Here is a 15063-nt window from a genome sequence, read left to right as displayed (position 1 = left end):
TTTACCTTGGAGAAATTTAGGAGAATTGCTGTTGGAAAGAAAACAAATCAAAAAAAACAACCAGCATCCCAATGCCAGTAAAGATCTACCTCTAACAGAAATAGGATGCCTTGATGCTAAAACTCTTGAAACCCCTCAGAGCACAAGTCAGATTAAAATGACTTCAAACATAAGCGTTAATTTACAAAAATTCAAAGCATATAAAGACCACATGCATTATGAAGCATGTGTATTTTTTCTAGGAAAAAAGGCTCTTATGGTGTCAGCTTTTCAGGTTACTGGACATTCTCTGACTTCCAGCAGCAGTGGTTGCAGTTCACTATTAATGCCTTACCTCTGACTTAGTCACAGAAGTTACAGCCACTATTGGTCTGGGAAATCAGGTTTGGTTTTGCACTTCTAGGAGGGAGTTTCCTTGAGGATTCATTGAGTTTCAGTCTCATTTCCCTATCCTTCTTCATAGAAGTATTTGACATTTCTCATCAGACTATTAACTACTCTCCTCTTTGGAAACATCCATACGTCTGACAGGTTGGAGGCAGCCCTCTTTTGTGCTTGACTGAGCCAATTGTTAACTCCCTGAGTAGTAAAACATTCTTTCTGTCCCAAGGAGGCACGACCTACCTCTAAACATGGAGTATTTCAAGGCATTTAAAATGCATAAAGCATGTCAACTGCTTGTTATGCTTTATTTTAAAAGTGTATTAAAATATAGATAGACAAAATTACGCATGGCACAGTCACACCAGGTATGTGACTGAAATTGGATTAAAAAAATCTGCCACAGTGGAGTAGATGGGAGCCTAATGAGTTTGGAGCCTTGCGTGGCCACAGCTGTCTGATGCTGTGCAGGAGGCTGAGCAGGAGGTTGGAATGTTAAGTGCAGCAGCTGCAAGACAGGACCTGGATAAGTCAGTCAGGATGAGCATTTCTGTCCCCTGGGTGCTGGTTCACACTGGAACAGAGGAACTGGGGCCTTGACTGGCAAGAGTGTGTCACATACAAGGGTCCTTGAACAGAAATCTTACTGTAAAAATTGTTATCCGCTCTCTAGGCCAATCCCACTTAGTAAATGTATTTCAGAGCCTGTCACTAAATGACACAATTATGTCTCTGCATTTGTTTTATCCTGCATTCCATCACAACAACATGCTAAGCCCCATAAGCCTTTCATACCAGAACAGAGCATGGCTCCTTTCTACATAACCTTGCTGAGAAACCGTTTTTCAGAAAACAAGGATACATTGCCTAACCACTGCTCAGCTTAGGCTCAAATACATTTCTGCTACCTTAGACTTGAACAACGACAAGGTCCACCAGAGTGCCCACTAACAGACTTTGAGTGGGTTCCTCTGAAGGCTGAAAATTACATGGCATAGCAACACACTCAGCTTACAAGGGTTGCTGGAGGAGTTGAATGCCAAGGATTGACTGCTTCTGGCCCTCCAAGAGTTTAGCACAGGATCTAACCACTGTGGAACAGGGTTTGGCAAAAGGGAGAGAGTGCTGCCTGTGCAAGTGCTCAGGCTTCTGGAGAACATTACCCAGATGTGTTCCCAAGGACACTGCCGCTGTACCCTTCATTTTGCCTTGTCCTTTTCCTGGGGACACAGGATAAGCCACACAAGTTTCTCCCATGGAACAGCTGTTAGATACTAACCTCCTCTCTGTATGAAAAGCATTGGAAGTGGTTCCTTCCATTGTCCCCATCAGAACTACTGTCAATGGATGAGAAGAAAGAGAAATAAGTGTGGCACCTTTCTCACCCATATGTGCAGCAGAGAGAATTTCACTACATGACGTCCTTTTCTCTAGCAGGGATCAGGCCCTCCACCAAGGCCAGAGAGGCCTTTGAGGGCAACACAGCCCTCTTGCTGCTATAGCCACAAACTGGCCAGAAGCAAAGAAATTAAATTGTTCTTTTTGCTGCAGTCTTCTTTGATACAAGCAGCTAGCTGTAGCATCTTATTGATTGTATTGCTGGTTTCTGGGGAAACAGATATGAAGTTAATTAAGATCAAGGGTTAGAACTGATAAAAATTGATATTTTCAATGCAGTTCATCTATCATGCACATTCAAATTATTTTCCCCAACAAAGTGGAGAAATGGTGGAATCTGCATCGTTTAAGAGAATGTTAAGAGCTTAAAGCTGCTAAATATGTTTCTGTTTATCCTGCTGTAAATGTTTTCCTTCAATAAATAAATAAAAACAACTTAAAAAATTTGCAGATTTTGTATTTAATCACCAGAACATCTTTTTGATCAAAAGCAGTCCTCATTACAAGCTGTTTGCCAATGTTCATTTCTATTATTTAATTTTCCCAAGGAATGTGTTTCGTGCAGCTTCTAGAACATTCGTCCAGGTAAAAGGAGCCGTTTCTTTGTCTCAGATGTTGTTATTCCTGTCAATTAACTCTGTTACATGTAGCAAATGCTCTCAGAATTTCCTCATGGGGTGGGGTGTGCACATGTCAACCTTTGGGTCATTTCAGCTCTTAGCAGGAGCCAAACGCGTCCTCACTTTTTACAAGTAGTACCATGAAGAGATAGCTGCCAAATCCAGTTTATGTTAACAAGTGACCTGCATTTTGACAAAGCTAACCCAAAGCCACTATTAAAATAGGTCATGGTTCTGAATTTTCCTGGTGGCTCTATATCCAAATACTAGTGAATTTAACTGCTTGTATTCTTAGTGCCTTATGTTTGGAAAGATGAGCCTTCTTTACAGCTCCAACAAAAAGCAGAGTGGGAAAAGGACTCTCTGACCTGCCCACTGTATGCTGGCTTCAGTTTAATCATCTCATCAGCTCACAGTGTGCCAGGTTCTCTGAAATAGAACAGGAAAAGAAAACAGAAAATCATGGATAATCCAGTATATTACACTTGAATCATGCTTTCACATTTCAGATTCACAGGGAAGGTCCTCTCCAAATGAGCTTGCAATCAATACAATGAATTAAATCACTGTGATATTTCTGCAACCATTCAAAACGGCATCAAAGCCACTGGTTTGTATCAGACTGAGAAGGAGATGGTTAGCTAGATCGGAATTCAGTGTTTCACTGCATTTCCCTAGAAGGGCTTCAGAAATGGGGCAGCCTCAGCTGAAAAGGGGGGCTCTCTCCTAAAGGTCTGCAGGAGCACATGTACCACTGGGAAGGGATGCTGGTTTACCCAGGCCCTTCCCTGTCCCCAGTGCCACTGCTCATCTGATACTCTGCGAACCAGGAGGATGGACTGGCATCAAAAATACAGGCAGCCACTTCCACCTGGCTCTGGCATAGAGGTTCAACTTCAGAAGGATGCTCAGGAAAGTCTAACACAGGAGGGCTGTGGAGAAGAGAAGGCGCCGATCCAGGCTGTGTATGTCTAACCACTGCTGGTTTATATTCTGGGCAGCACTAACTGCCAGCTACAGTGCTGCATATACAAATCCTGCTAACAAGTTAACTATGACAGAGCAGTGGCTCCTGGCTTCCCCTGAAATGTTTTTACCTTTTTTTTTTTTTTTTTTTTTTGCCTGATAGGATTTCCCAGATACTGACATGCCGCACTACTGTTCCTGACAATGGAGACACACGCACACACAGTGTAAACTGTAACTTACCCAGTAGAAACTCCAGAGGGAAGGCAGGTAGCCAGAATGTAATTACTTAAGCTGGAATTTAGGCAGGACAATGGGGTTAAATTCTCTATTTGTTTGGACTAATTTAATTTCTAAATATATTGTTCCACCAGTTGCTGTAGAAATAACCTTTTTGTATTGGCCAGCAGGTTAAATAGTACTTTTATTGCAGCACTTACTGGCTTCCATGCAGTCACTTCTGCTTTTTATTGGAATTCCAGGCCTTTTGCATGATCCCTGTCAGCCTTGCAGCTGCTTCTCCTAAGGATACGTACAAAAAGGATAGGACTGACTGCCAAATTCTGAGTATTAAGGCAACCCCCCACCCCACCCATGCACAGTTTGGCGAAAATGCCACAAAGACTGTGTTGACTCCACTCAAAGTAGCCTCACATATTCCCCACAAGGTTTTCCATCCTGCACTCATCTTACATTCTCCCCCAGATTATCTGGAAACTAGAGCAGAACAGAGATAAAGGCCTACAGATTGAAGGAAAACAAACAAACACAAAACAACCAAAAAAACCCAACCAAACAAAAAAACCCCAAAACAACAGGGGAAAATGGGAAAAATAGAAGGAAAAGAAGGGGGGGAAATCGAAAAGAAAGGGGGGCGGGGGAGGGAATGGAAAAAGAGCAATAGTTTCTTCTTCTTCCCTTTCCTTTTGACTCCTAGGCCTGTCCTCCACTTGCACAAGTTAAGCCACCAAGAACAGAGCACACAGGGTCTAATTGGGAGGTATTGTAAGAAGAGGCCCAGAGCTGGAGAAACACCATTCAGAGGTGTCTGTGCTGTCAGGACAGCACAGCAAATGCACAAAAGCCTCCCCCAACTCTAACATTAAATATGAGCACAGCTGGGTAAGTAAAACCTTATTCAAAGCCATTCTCCTCTTGCCTTCTTATTTCCTCCTCACTGATCTGCTATCTGGAGGGGCTTTGCTCACTCCCCTGCAGACAGGACCCTAATAGCCCTCATTAGTGCTTGTAACTCATTGAATGAAGCCAAGACAATCCCGTGGAAGGGTTTTGATAGAGAAAACCTGTCATGTCTAGAGATGCATTTTCAGGATACTTAAAGAAAATGCCAATAATTTATTTTTCTTCAATATCTCCACCATCACATATTTTAAGGTGGAGACATACTGTCAAAAAAAGAGAAAACAATCCACATAATTTGTTGATGGAAATTCAAGAGAGTTAAAAAAAAATTTTGAAGCTCTTTTGTATTTTTATTGCGTGCAAGAGCAGGTATGTAATTACCAGCAATGGAGAGCTCAGAGGGAATCATAAAAAACCATTAAAACTGACAAAAAATAACTCTTTTATACATAAAAATGTCAGAAATGTGAAGCTTTGAGTCCTTCAAGGGCTTGAAGGAAATGCTGTCTCAGTGAGAAGCTTGATTCCAGCCTGGAAAAAACATACTTTTGGTTTTGAGGAATCCCATTGCTTCCCAGCAGAGTTTATCTTGAGCTGCAGAAGCAGAAAAAGCCCCTGGGTACAGGGCTGATCCCTGTGCCACTGTGCCATAGGTAGGTGATAAGCACTGCAAGCTTGCTCCCCTTGTGCTAGAGGAAAGCAACAATGGGACAGAAAAATTGTCAGAGGAAGCGGGCGCTGGAATAAAGGTGTAATAAATACGATAGACCAAATTCAATAAATCAAAATTTAGAATTTTATTTTGAGACAAAATAACAGTCTCTGATAGCCACAATTAAAAGGACAGCGTCGAACCCCGGGGTTTTGGCACTGGGTGAACACGGTAACACACTCTGTCAGTATGTCACCCCCCCAGTTCACATTTTTGGTCTGAGGTGGTCGATTTTTATACACTGGTTCGCTGAGGGAAAATCGGGACTCCAAGACTCCCTCTTCCGAGGCAGCTTCATTAGATATTCATGTTCAGGTTCTGGTGGGGTTGAATGGATTTGCACTGGAGAACAATGTCGTGATTGCTGTGTCCGGATACGGTGTAGAGATGTTAATGTCAGGCGGGGACGGATAAGATATTGCTCTGATGTAATCATGCGGTCCTCTGGGTTCTCCATCTCCCTCTTCTGTCCTTTTGTGTTCTCCTCTAACGATTCCCGGCAGAAGTCTCCTCGTGTCCCTTTTCGTGTAATTCTTGGCATAGTTTTCTCGTGTCCCTCCCGTGCAATCTTTTAGCAAAAGAATTCCTTTTGCCCCTCTCCATGCTGTTTCAGTCCCAGTTAACCCGTTGTATACTCGATTAGAAAAAAACTTGCAGTTTACAGAGAATGAATTACATATTATAACATTTAACACGAATTAACTTTAGGACATATATCACAAAGAGCTTAGTACAGTGGAAGGAGGCTCAAAAATCAGAAGTGGCCAGGAAAGATAAGCACTATCCAAAGAACTCTAGACTCTCTAACACAAAGATCTTGAGATTTACAGAAACAGAACCAAGGACACTTGGCAATCATCTCCTTTCACATATGGTATCATACTGTATAATACTTTTCACAGATTTCAATTGCCCGCTAAAACTAGGTAATTTTGGGGAAACAGACTGGTAGAAAATCTCACTTGTCCAAAAATCACAAACTTCTAACATGTACTCTAAACTTATCTGTGTTGGTAACATCCACATATGTTTCTTTTCACACATGAACAATGGTGAACTCCTCGCCTTTGAATAACTCTTCCCAAGTATCTCATACAGACACTGTGCATATAGAATAGCCATTCCATCACATTTCCCTAATAAGTGGTACGATTCCTGACTGTTTTGCCTAAGCAACACTCCTCTTTCTGTACTTTCCTCTTCTTACTGCTGGAAAAGCTTGATAAAATAGACTCGACAGTCACCTTTTCATACCTTCAGCACTGGACTAAAGATCCCATAGCAGCAGCATAAAATCCCAATCCTTAGCAACTTTATTTTCCCTCCCAGACCGACCCAGATACTTTTGTGGTGTCACAGTTTAGGAGCTGGCCACAGTGACCTGCCATCTGAGATGCTTCCCTTTTATTATAATACCAGAAGGAAAAAAGATGAAAATGGCTTGGGCAACAGGTGTCTATATTCTTTTGATGACAGCATCTTTTGTTCCTTGTTTCAACATTGTATCTTTTTCAGTCACTTTTTCAATGAGAGGTCTAAGGGCATTCTCAAATAGAATTTTGACCCAAAAATCATTTAAACACTTTTTGCTAACCTTTCAGTTGTCAGTCATAGTATGTAGAGCATCATCACTTCAAACTTTATAGTTTGTTTGCTATAGAAAAGCTCAGGCTGACTACAGAAGGATTATTTTATATCAAGTACTTTCACTATTTTATAGACATTTTCTTCCAGAACTAAAAGGTCTTTATTATATGAAGTGAATTTAAAATGTCCAATAACATTAAATTTCAGGTCAATATAGATTTGAAAGATTGAAGTACAATATGATCTGAAGAGAATACTTCCTGAGGGAGGATTGTGTGACATTTTAGAAAGCATAGCTATTTTCTAAAACTTGAACTGAAAACAAACAAAAAACACAGTCTAAGCCACAGCAAAAAAAAAAAAAAAAAAAAAAAAAAAAAGCTAAGATATAATGACACATTTTACAAGATAAAGCCTTTTTTCAACAAAGCCTGTCTAACAAAACATCATTGAGCAGGTAGGATTGTTGATAGCAGTCTTACTACATCAGGGATAAATCCCTACAACCATGAAAACCTCCTCCCTTGCTTACAGTTCTAGAGCACCATTTACAGAGAAAGGAAAATGGCCTCATGTGGGAGACTTTCTTCATGCCCCTGAATCTCCCAAGGGTCTAACTTGATTGATATCAGCATTATCATTGTACTTTTTCTCCAACAGGTTCCTCTAATGACATCTTGGCACTGTCCGGTAAGGAATTTTTTTTGATATGTCTTATGACCCCAGGATAATTAACCTATGCTGCTATTACAAATATTTCTCACATCAAACATTACAAAACTGCTGGTGTACCCAATGTTATTTAAGTAACTACATGGTACTGTCGGGTAAATGAGTGCCACCAACATGTGAACAATGATCCAGAAGCACATTCTGCCCGTGTCACCATTAATATATTCCCGAGTCTGTGCTTGGCGCATGAATATCTGGAGCTCAGCTAGGAGAAGCCTAACAAGAGGAAGGAAGCACAAACACAAAGCTTTATCATCCTGAATTTCTGTGTATTTGCAGGGCAGCTCTGTAGCTAAGCTGCATGTGGTTTGTATTTAATTTCCTCAGGGAATCAAGCAGTAATTAAAATAAATTATAATTAATGACTGGCCAAGCTCAGAAATCTTCATGCACCTTAACAAAAACTGAAAATAGCTGGTAATGTTGAAATAAACAGGGCAATATGCTTATTCATCAAGACCAGGAGCCAGAAATAAAAAAAATTTAAAACCCCCACTCTTTAAAGCTATTGATATGAGGTACCTTGAGGTCTGATATGGATAAAATCATGCAAGGTTTGTAATAAGATAACATTCCTGAGTTTCAGGTCCTTGGTGTCCTCTGCCCACAGTCCCTATTAAAGAGGTGGGATATTTCTCCTTCAGCAGCAAAGCAGCATTTGGTGGGTCTCTGTAGGTGAGTATTTAAGAATGCACAGCATCTACAGCTCTGGAGTAGGGTGAGGTTATCCCTCTGGATTTAACATGGAATTTACAAAGTTAGGAAAGCTGTACATGCATGACTGCCAAAGGCAACTAAATTAAGCCTAGTGCAGTCAGCTCCCCGTGAGCCCCCAAGACCACCAGGCTTTCCAACCAGAGCTACCTCTCCCCAGCAAGCTTCCCAACCTTCCAATTACCCAGGTGTGCCAGGAGCAGGGAGCCACACGTGGCCAGGCCACGCCCTGTGACAGAAAAGTGCACGGTGGGAGGTCTGGGTGTTTGGTCCCTTAAATACTGCTCCTTTAGTGGAACTGGAGCTGTATTTCCTCAGGGACTTCTCTCAATTTATTCATAGTAAGGCCCTTAAGCTTTAGATTAAGTACTTAAGCCTACAATAAAAGGGACACAAAGAAAACAGTAAACTGTTAATTTAGATAATAGTGAGAAAGAAAGCCCTGCAGATTGCATGCAATTCTAATCCCTCCCCCTCATGTCCAAAGCTAAGCCTCTGTAGGTTTCTACATTCAAGAGTCTTCAATGAAATGCAAACACTAGGTACCATGGACCCCCTGCTGTAGCATATAAATCCTGAAAAGTGATGGAGAGCAGGACGTGAAGACAAGCTTATTTTTAATTCTTCACCATGCAAAAACCTAACAGGATACCCCAGAGCTTTCAACACTAATGACTTTTATGACATAATTGCAGACTACAAGCAGCACCATAAACAAAGCCAGAAGTCCATTCGCCACCAAATTTCCAAAAAGATTTTCAACTCACCCATGCAGAACCATGAAGGCAACGTGGCAAGCTGGCTAACTCTAGGATCAAAAGATTTTCAGCTACAGGAACATGGCTTTCTCCAGGAAATTCGCCTCTGCCCTGACAGAAGATATGCATCAAGGAAATTCCAGTGGAGCCAGGCTGTAGCAGCACTATGAGAACAATACTGAAGTGGCATCTGTGGTTTCTTCATGCCTGTTTTTACCATTTTCTGAAGAACTATCAAAACAATGTGTTCCTGCTGTTACATCCGCCCATACCAAAGTCCCTGCCTCTGGAAAGAGCCAGTCAGCAGCACTTCAAAGCCTGCCCACCAAGGTTAGGTGACTAACCCAAACCTGCTTTCTGAACATAGCAGGTGTCTTGCTGGAGTTACTGGGAAACAACCTCCTCACTGTGGAGCAGATCACGGGATATGTACTGCCAGGGCTGTGACACCAAACACGGTTATGCACTGGGGATGGATTTGTTTCATTTTGGGAACAGCACCCTGGCCCATTCAGCATGGAATCTTTGGCTGGGCCATCAAGTTCCTCAAAGCTGATGAGGATAGGGGTGTGCACTACTCGTTCGTGTAGGGGTGCAGGTACATATATGCCTGCAGGTACATGCCAACAAGCCATCCAGCCGTTTACTGCAGGCCACCTTCCAGGAGGACAAAGTCCCTCCCAGCTCACCCAGCAGCACCCCTGCTGCCTCACTTACTCCACTCCCATTGGACTTGCAACACGTGGCAACGTCGCATTTAATAAAGCAGGCCCTCCACACAGTGTAAAGACGAGCAGAACAGAGCCACTGCTGCCTCATAGCATCGAGCTTCCCTGACTCTCATTCTTTGCAAAGGTATGGCTTTGCATTTTTACATGTACTCCACTGTAATTTGACAGTTGCATTAAATCCTTTTGCTCTCACTTAGAGAGAAGCGAAATTCACACAATTTGCCTTCTCTGTAGCACTGATTATTTGGCATAGGTATAACATGGCCTCGTGTCTCTACATTAAGTAGCATTAATCTCCTCTCACTGTCATCTCATGGAAGTCTTTCCCATGTCTCTGTTAATTTTTAGCTCTCCAGACACCTCTGTTTCTGCTGTATGCGTCAGATAAGGAAAGAAAAAGACATGGTGATAATCTCTGTTTATATACTGTACAAAGAAGCTGTAACCAGCAGAAGGAAAAAAGCTCAGAGAGAGGAACTACTGAAACATTACCTACTTAAAGCAATGCCACACACAGCCAGTGAAGGCTTATAAAATAATGAGATTTGTAGCAACCACTCCAACTAGGTATTATACACTAAAGAGAGAGATGTTACAGCATCCTGTCCAAGAAAGAGATTTAGTGGATATTTCAGAAAGGCTCCTGAAGCATTCAGCCTGAAATGTAGCTACATTAGCAAAGGAGGCAAATAGGATGCTAGAACACCTTGCTAGAGGCACACAATGTACATCAAAAGGCTGATGGTTAAATTACTAAACAAAGCTCTCCAGATGGGACAAAAATAGGGTTTTTTCCCCATACTTGGGCTAAGTTGTAAGTAGTTCCTGTTATGCTATTCTTTTTCTTCCCTATAACGCCTGTCCAGTGAACACACCATTCATAACAAATCCTGCCTGCATTCACAATGACTTCCAGCCAACAACACTGGACAATGCTGGGCTTATTCCTAAGCTGTTCATTGAATGAATCAGTGGCCTTTTTCTTCTCCCTTTTAAATTTCTCACTTAAGCAGGTCACTGATGCACCTTAAGTTAATAAGCACAAACACTCCCAGATAAGGATGTAGCAGAGTCTCTTCTGTACTCCTGCAAGCAGTCATGGCTTGCTTCTCTCCAAAAATACCTTGGAAACTAGTACAGTTTGTTCCTCTGCTGAGAAAGAAATATGCACTCCTTTGCTCACGAGAGCAGTAAATAAAATAAAGGGGTGGATGAAAACAAACACCTCAAATTGAACTGAATATTAAGCAAAGTGAGATGCTGAAGATCACTTTTAAATGCTGCCAGCATTTAAGAAAATGAAGTCCATTTGAAGGCAGAATTTTCCTCTCAGTTATATTGCTCTAGATCAAAAGCCAGTGTGACAGATTGCTGTGTATGGGACAGGTGTAATTGGAAACAACATGCAGCCAAAGTATCTCCAACCCTGAATGTTAACAGGGCAAAAAAAAAATAAACGGGCTAAAACAATAATCAGGAGCTATTTCTAAAATAAATAATCCTGTTTAAAACAAAAACATTTGAATTCCTTTTTACCTTCTCACTTCTGAGACTTTAGGAATTACAGCATATTTTCCTAGCTTTCTCCACCAGTATGGAAAAGCAAACATACACACACAAGCACACATATTCATATATTCAGAAAAATAATGTCGAAAACACCTGACTCCAGGAGCTGAAAACACAAGGGAAGCACCAATGTTGAAGGACTTACAATAAGAGCACAAGTTTCCATTATAGCAGTTAACTTTTTTCTAGTAGACTTTGCTGAATATTCTTGCCTTAAATAAGTATATGAATATTGCAATAATTCTTCAATGCTCATGTTTCTGGTTTTTAGTATAGGACAAAGCAAAAATTGCCAGTGGTACCTTAAGTAGATATGGTTATAGTTTATTACACTTACTCTACCTCAGTAACCATACTTATGTATTGAACAATGAGAACAGAAGCAAATCCTGGCATGCAGAAAAGAAGGGAATATATAAAAAGTGTTAGTAAAATTCCATTGTGCACATTATGTTCATATGACATTAAAGGACATTTGTTTTCTTATTTTTCATGGGAATATTTTATTGAGCTACCTGCAATATTCAAAACTATATGATAAATATTTTTCAAGGAAAAAAAAAAAAAAAAGCGCTAGAACAAACAACTGCATTTTGAGGGCTTAAAATCCCTTTTACACCTTCTCTTGATATCCCCTAAGGAAGCATTTTGCCCACTCTGTTCCTTACACACTTTTACACCTGCCTAAGTAGCTCATCTTTCTCTTTTGTATCTCTAAAAGCTGATGAGTCATCAGCTGGCAGAACAACTGCCATTTGGTAGATTTATGAAGAATGCTCAAAAATTTTGTGACAACCAAAAAAAAAAAAACCCCCACCACAACCCAAAAGAAAAATATTAAATAGATACTTGTACTGTAGCTGAACAGGGTCACGAAGGATCCCTTGAGAGTAAGTCCAGACAGCGGCCTACAACTAAGACAGAAAAAAAAAACCAAAAACAACGTTATTGATAGCTGAGAGAATGCTCAAAGATTTGCAAAACAGCAAAATATTAGGATGATTTTAATTCCAGAAGAAGAATATCTGCATTGTTGTGGAGAAAAGACTAGATTATTTATAAATGCAGCAATATCATTCTAAGTGCAAATTGAATAGGTATATTTAGCTTTCTGCAGAGATTCATGAAATTAGGTTCAAATAGAAGAAAACTGGCATTGGAGTGCTGTTATTTCCTGTTATTATGTTATATGATAAATGAACAGTGAAAGAAGCACATTTTTTTAATAAAACGGACACCTCATCCAGCACACTCCTGAGCAAAACACTCAGCTATCCTGGGGGGTGGGGGGGAAACCACAAAAAACACCTTCTTTCCTTTGTTTTATGGTTTATCTTCATGACTCTAAGAGCCAGCAACTCCATCTGTCCTGTAAGGTGTGGAGTTAAGATGAGCATTCCTCTTCCCTCTGGGCTCTGCAATCTCCATTGTGATTGCCTTTACAAAGGCTATGGAGCCTGCTCACAGTGCCTCGGGCACTGGAAAACAGCTCATGCACTGAGGTGTGCCAGCTGGAATGGGCTTGGAATGCTGCTTCCACCCTCAGTCCTCACCCTTGCTTCTGTCTGAACTGCAGAGCAAGCTCCAAACCCAGCCCACGGGTAGCAGAGGTGCCAACAGAGCAGCTGAAAGGTGAATTTATCCCACTCACAAAACCCTAAAAAACGGAATGGTTCAGTCTTTTCCCCACCTCTTAGCTAAATTGTGCTGACAATAGACTGGTCGACAAGGCTTAAAGGAGATTCCCATACAAAACCACTTTCATTAGAATTAAGCTTCTAAACAGCAGCTTATTGCTGAACGGAAAAACCTTAAGGTAATACCGGAGTTTTATCTGAAAACATTAAAAAATACTGGGAATTATAAATTCAGATTACAGAGAAAAAAAAAAAAAAAAAAAAGAAAAAAAAAAAAAAAAAGGAAGAAAACCCAGAATGTAACAACACAGCTATTTACATAGAAATGTATATTTAAAGTCACTCAAGAACATTTATTTTGTCCTCCCATGTGTCCTATTCACCTCTTTGCTGCATCTGTGCTTGTACAAATAAGACAACTTAGCAGACCACAGGCTGGAACCAGATGAAACCTTGGGTACTTCCTTGGATCAGTTTTCCCAAGGAGGTAAGAAATTCTGGTGTGCACAACAGTACAACTACACAGAAACAAGTTCATAGACGTTAACACCAAAATAAGCACAAAGTCTGACCTGCATAATACAGCATGGAGACTTTACCTGTGTCTTTGCCTCAAGCTCTGCTTAAACTGGAATATTCCCTTTAAAAAGATGCTTACTTTTGGTACAAATATTTCAAATAACAGACTATCTGGGAATACCCAGCTCTAAAATTGCTTTGCAACACATGTCCTTACAAACAGGAATTTAATTTGTGGAGAAACACATTATTTTCTTCATTGCTGTGCTCTCTTTGCAAACTACACTACTTTATGCCTTTTTCTGTCCTTATTAAGTATTTGCTCAAGCTCTACAGCTAAATGCATTTCCAGTCTTCACCTAAGTGCTTAAAATGAATGCTTTTCTTCACATATTTTGTTTTCAGACCATCTCCAAATCATTTCAATTTCACTGCTTCCCTCAAATTTCCTAGATGAGATTCTTGCTGAGAAAAAAGCATACCACAAAACCAACCCAACCCTGTTAAAATTGAACAGGTGACCTTTGTAGCCTTTATACACACTGAAAAATTCTACTTCTCCCTCAAGACCAAGGCTGCAACCTCATGCTTTTAGTGCATGTCTCTAACTGCTTGATGCTTTTAATTAAAAGTCCCAAGTTCTAGAATCAAAGGACAACAAAAAATCTCAGCTTCTAGAAGCGCTCTAGCCCTCATGGTGAGCAATAAAACTTGGACGTATGACCCAAGCAGCACAAAAATGCAGCCTCAGATGTAAAATTGTTTCGTGATTTTGACAGCTGAATCACATACTTGAACGCATGTGACTAGAAGCCCACCATTGCTGACTTGGGAGAGGAGGAATCTCCTCCTGCTAGAAATTACCATCATCTCCAAACACAGAAGGAGCTTCTAAGTAAAACCTGCAAATGTAGTCTTCAGCAACCAAGTTCTGAGGCAGAAATTCCTCTTGACCTCACTTTTTAAAGAAGTAGAAATGCTAAAAGGAGAAGCTAGAACTCCTCTCAATTTTTAATGTGAAAGGCATTTCAAGAGACCAGCTGGAAACCTCTCCAGTTTCAATAATCTCACTTCCAAAGAGCAAGACTCCAACAAAGAAAGCTCAATAGACAACATGAACTCAAGATGGAAAGTCTGGCCTTACCTTCCTGAGAGCACCCCACCATCTCTAGAAGGCGGACACTATTCCCAAAGAACAAAACCAGCAACGTGTTCCTCAGAAAAGGACTCCTAGGCCAGGCATGAACAGGCACATGTGAAACCACTCAGGTGTTCCTGAGCACAATTTCCCAGCTCAGGACTCTGCAGATTACTAACACCTATCAGCTGTAACTCAGAGCTGAGCTTGTTGAAGCAGTCGAGGCACTGTGCTCAGTAAGAACAGGATTTTGGCTTTAAACCTTATCAGGTAAACAGGGGTCTGTGCACAGCTTGGAACACACCGCAGATTCCTAAGTTGCCACCTGAAGCCCTGTTATCCCCAGCAAAGGGAGATACAAGCCAATTCACTGGAGATTTTCCATTCAGAGCTGCTGGAAACCATTTACACAGCAACAAACGATTGAAAGCAGCCAAACAAACCTTTCCTCTGTGCCT

At 41.0% G+C, this 15063-nt stretch overlaps 1 long non-coding RNA gene across 1 annotated transcript; it reads right to left on the bottom strand.

Moving 5' to 3' along the window:
- Nucleotides 1–1724: 1724 nt before the first annotated feature.
- LOC120750752 (uncharacterized) lies at nt 1725–14749 on the bottom strand. The gene is made up of 4 exons (XR_005700136.2): nt 14612–14749; nt 3806–3887; nt 2768–2828; nt 1725–1987 (listed from the first exon to the last, which is right to left on the bottom strand). It is a non-coding gene; the product is annotated as an uncharacterized LOC120750752 (long non-coding RNA).
- Between the last annotated feature and the right edge of the window lie 314 nt (nt 14750–15063).

This window comes from Hirundo rustica, chromosome 3, assembly GCF_015227805.2.
Source record: "Hirundo rustica isolate bHirRus1 chromosome 3, bHirRus1.pri.v3, whole genome shotgun sequence".
Lineage (NCBI taxonomy): Eukaryota > Metazoa > Chordata > Aves > Passeriformes > Hirundinidae > Hirundo > Hirundo rustica.
Note: the sequence above shows the minus strand (reverse complement) of the source record. Positions and strands in the feature narration are given on the sequence as shown.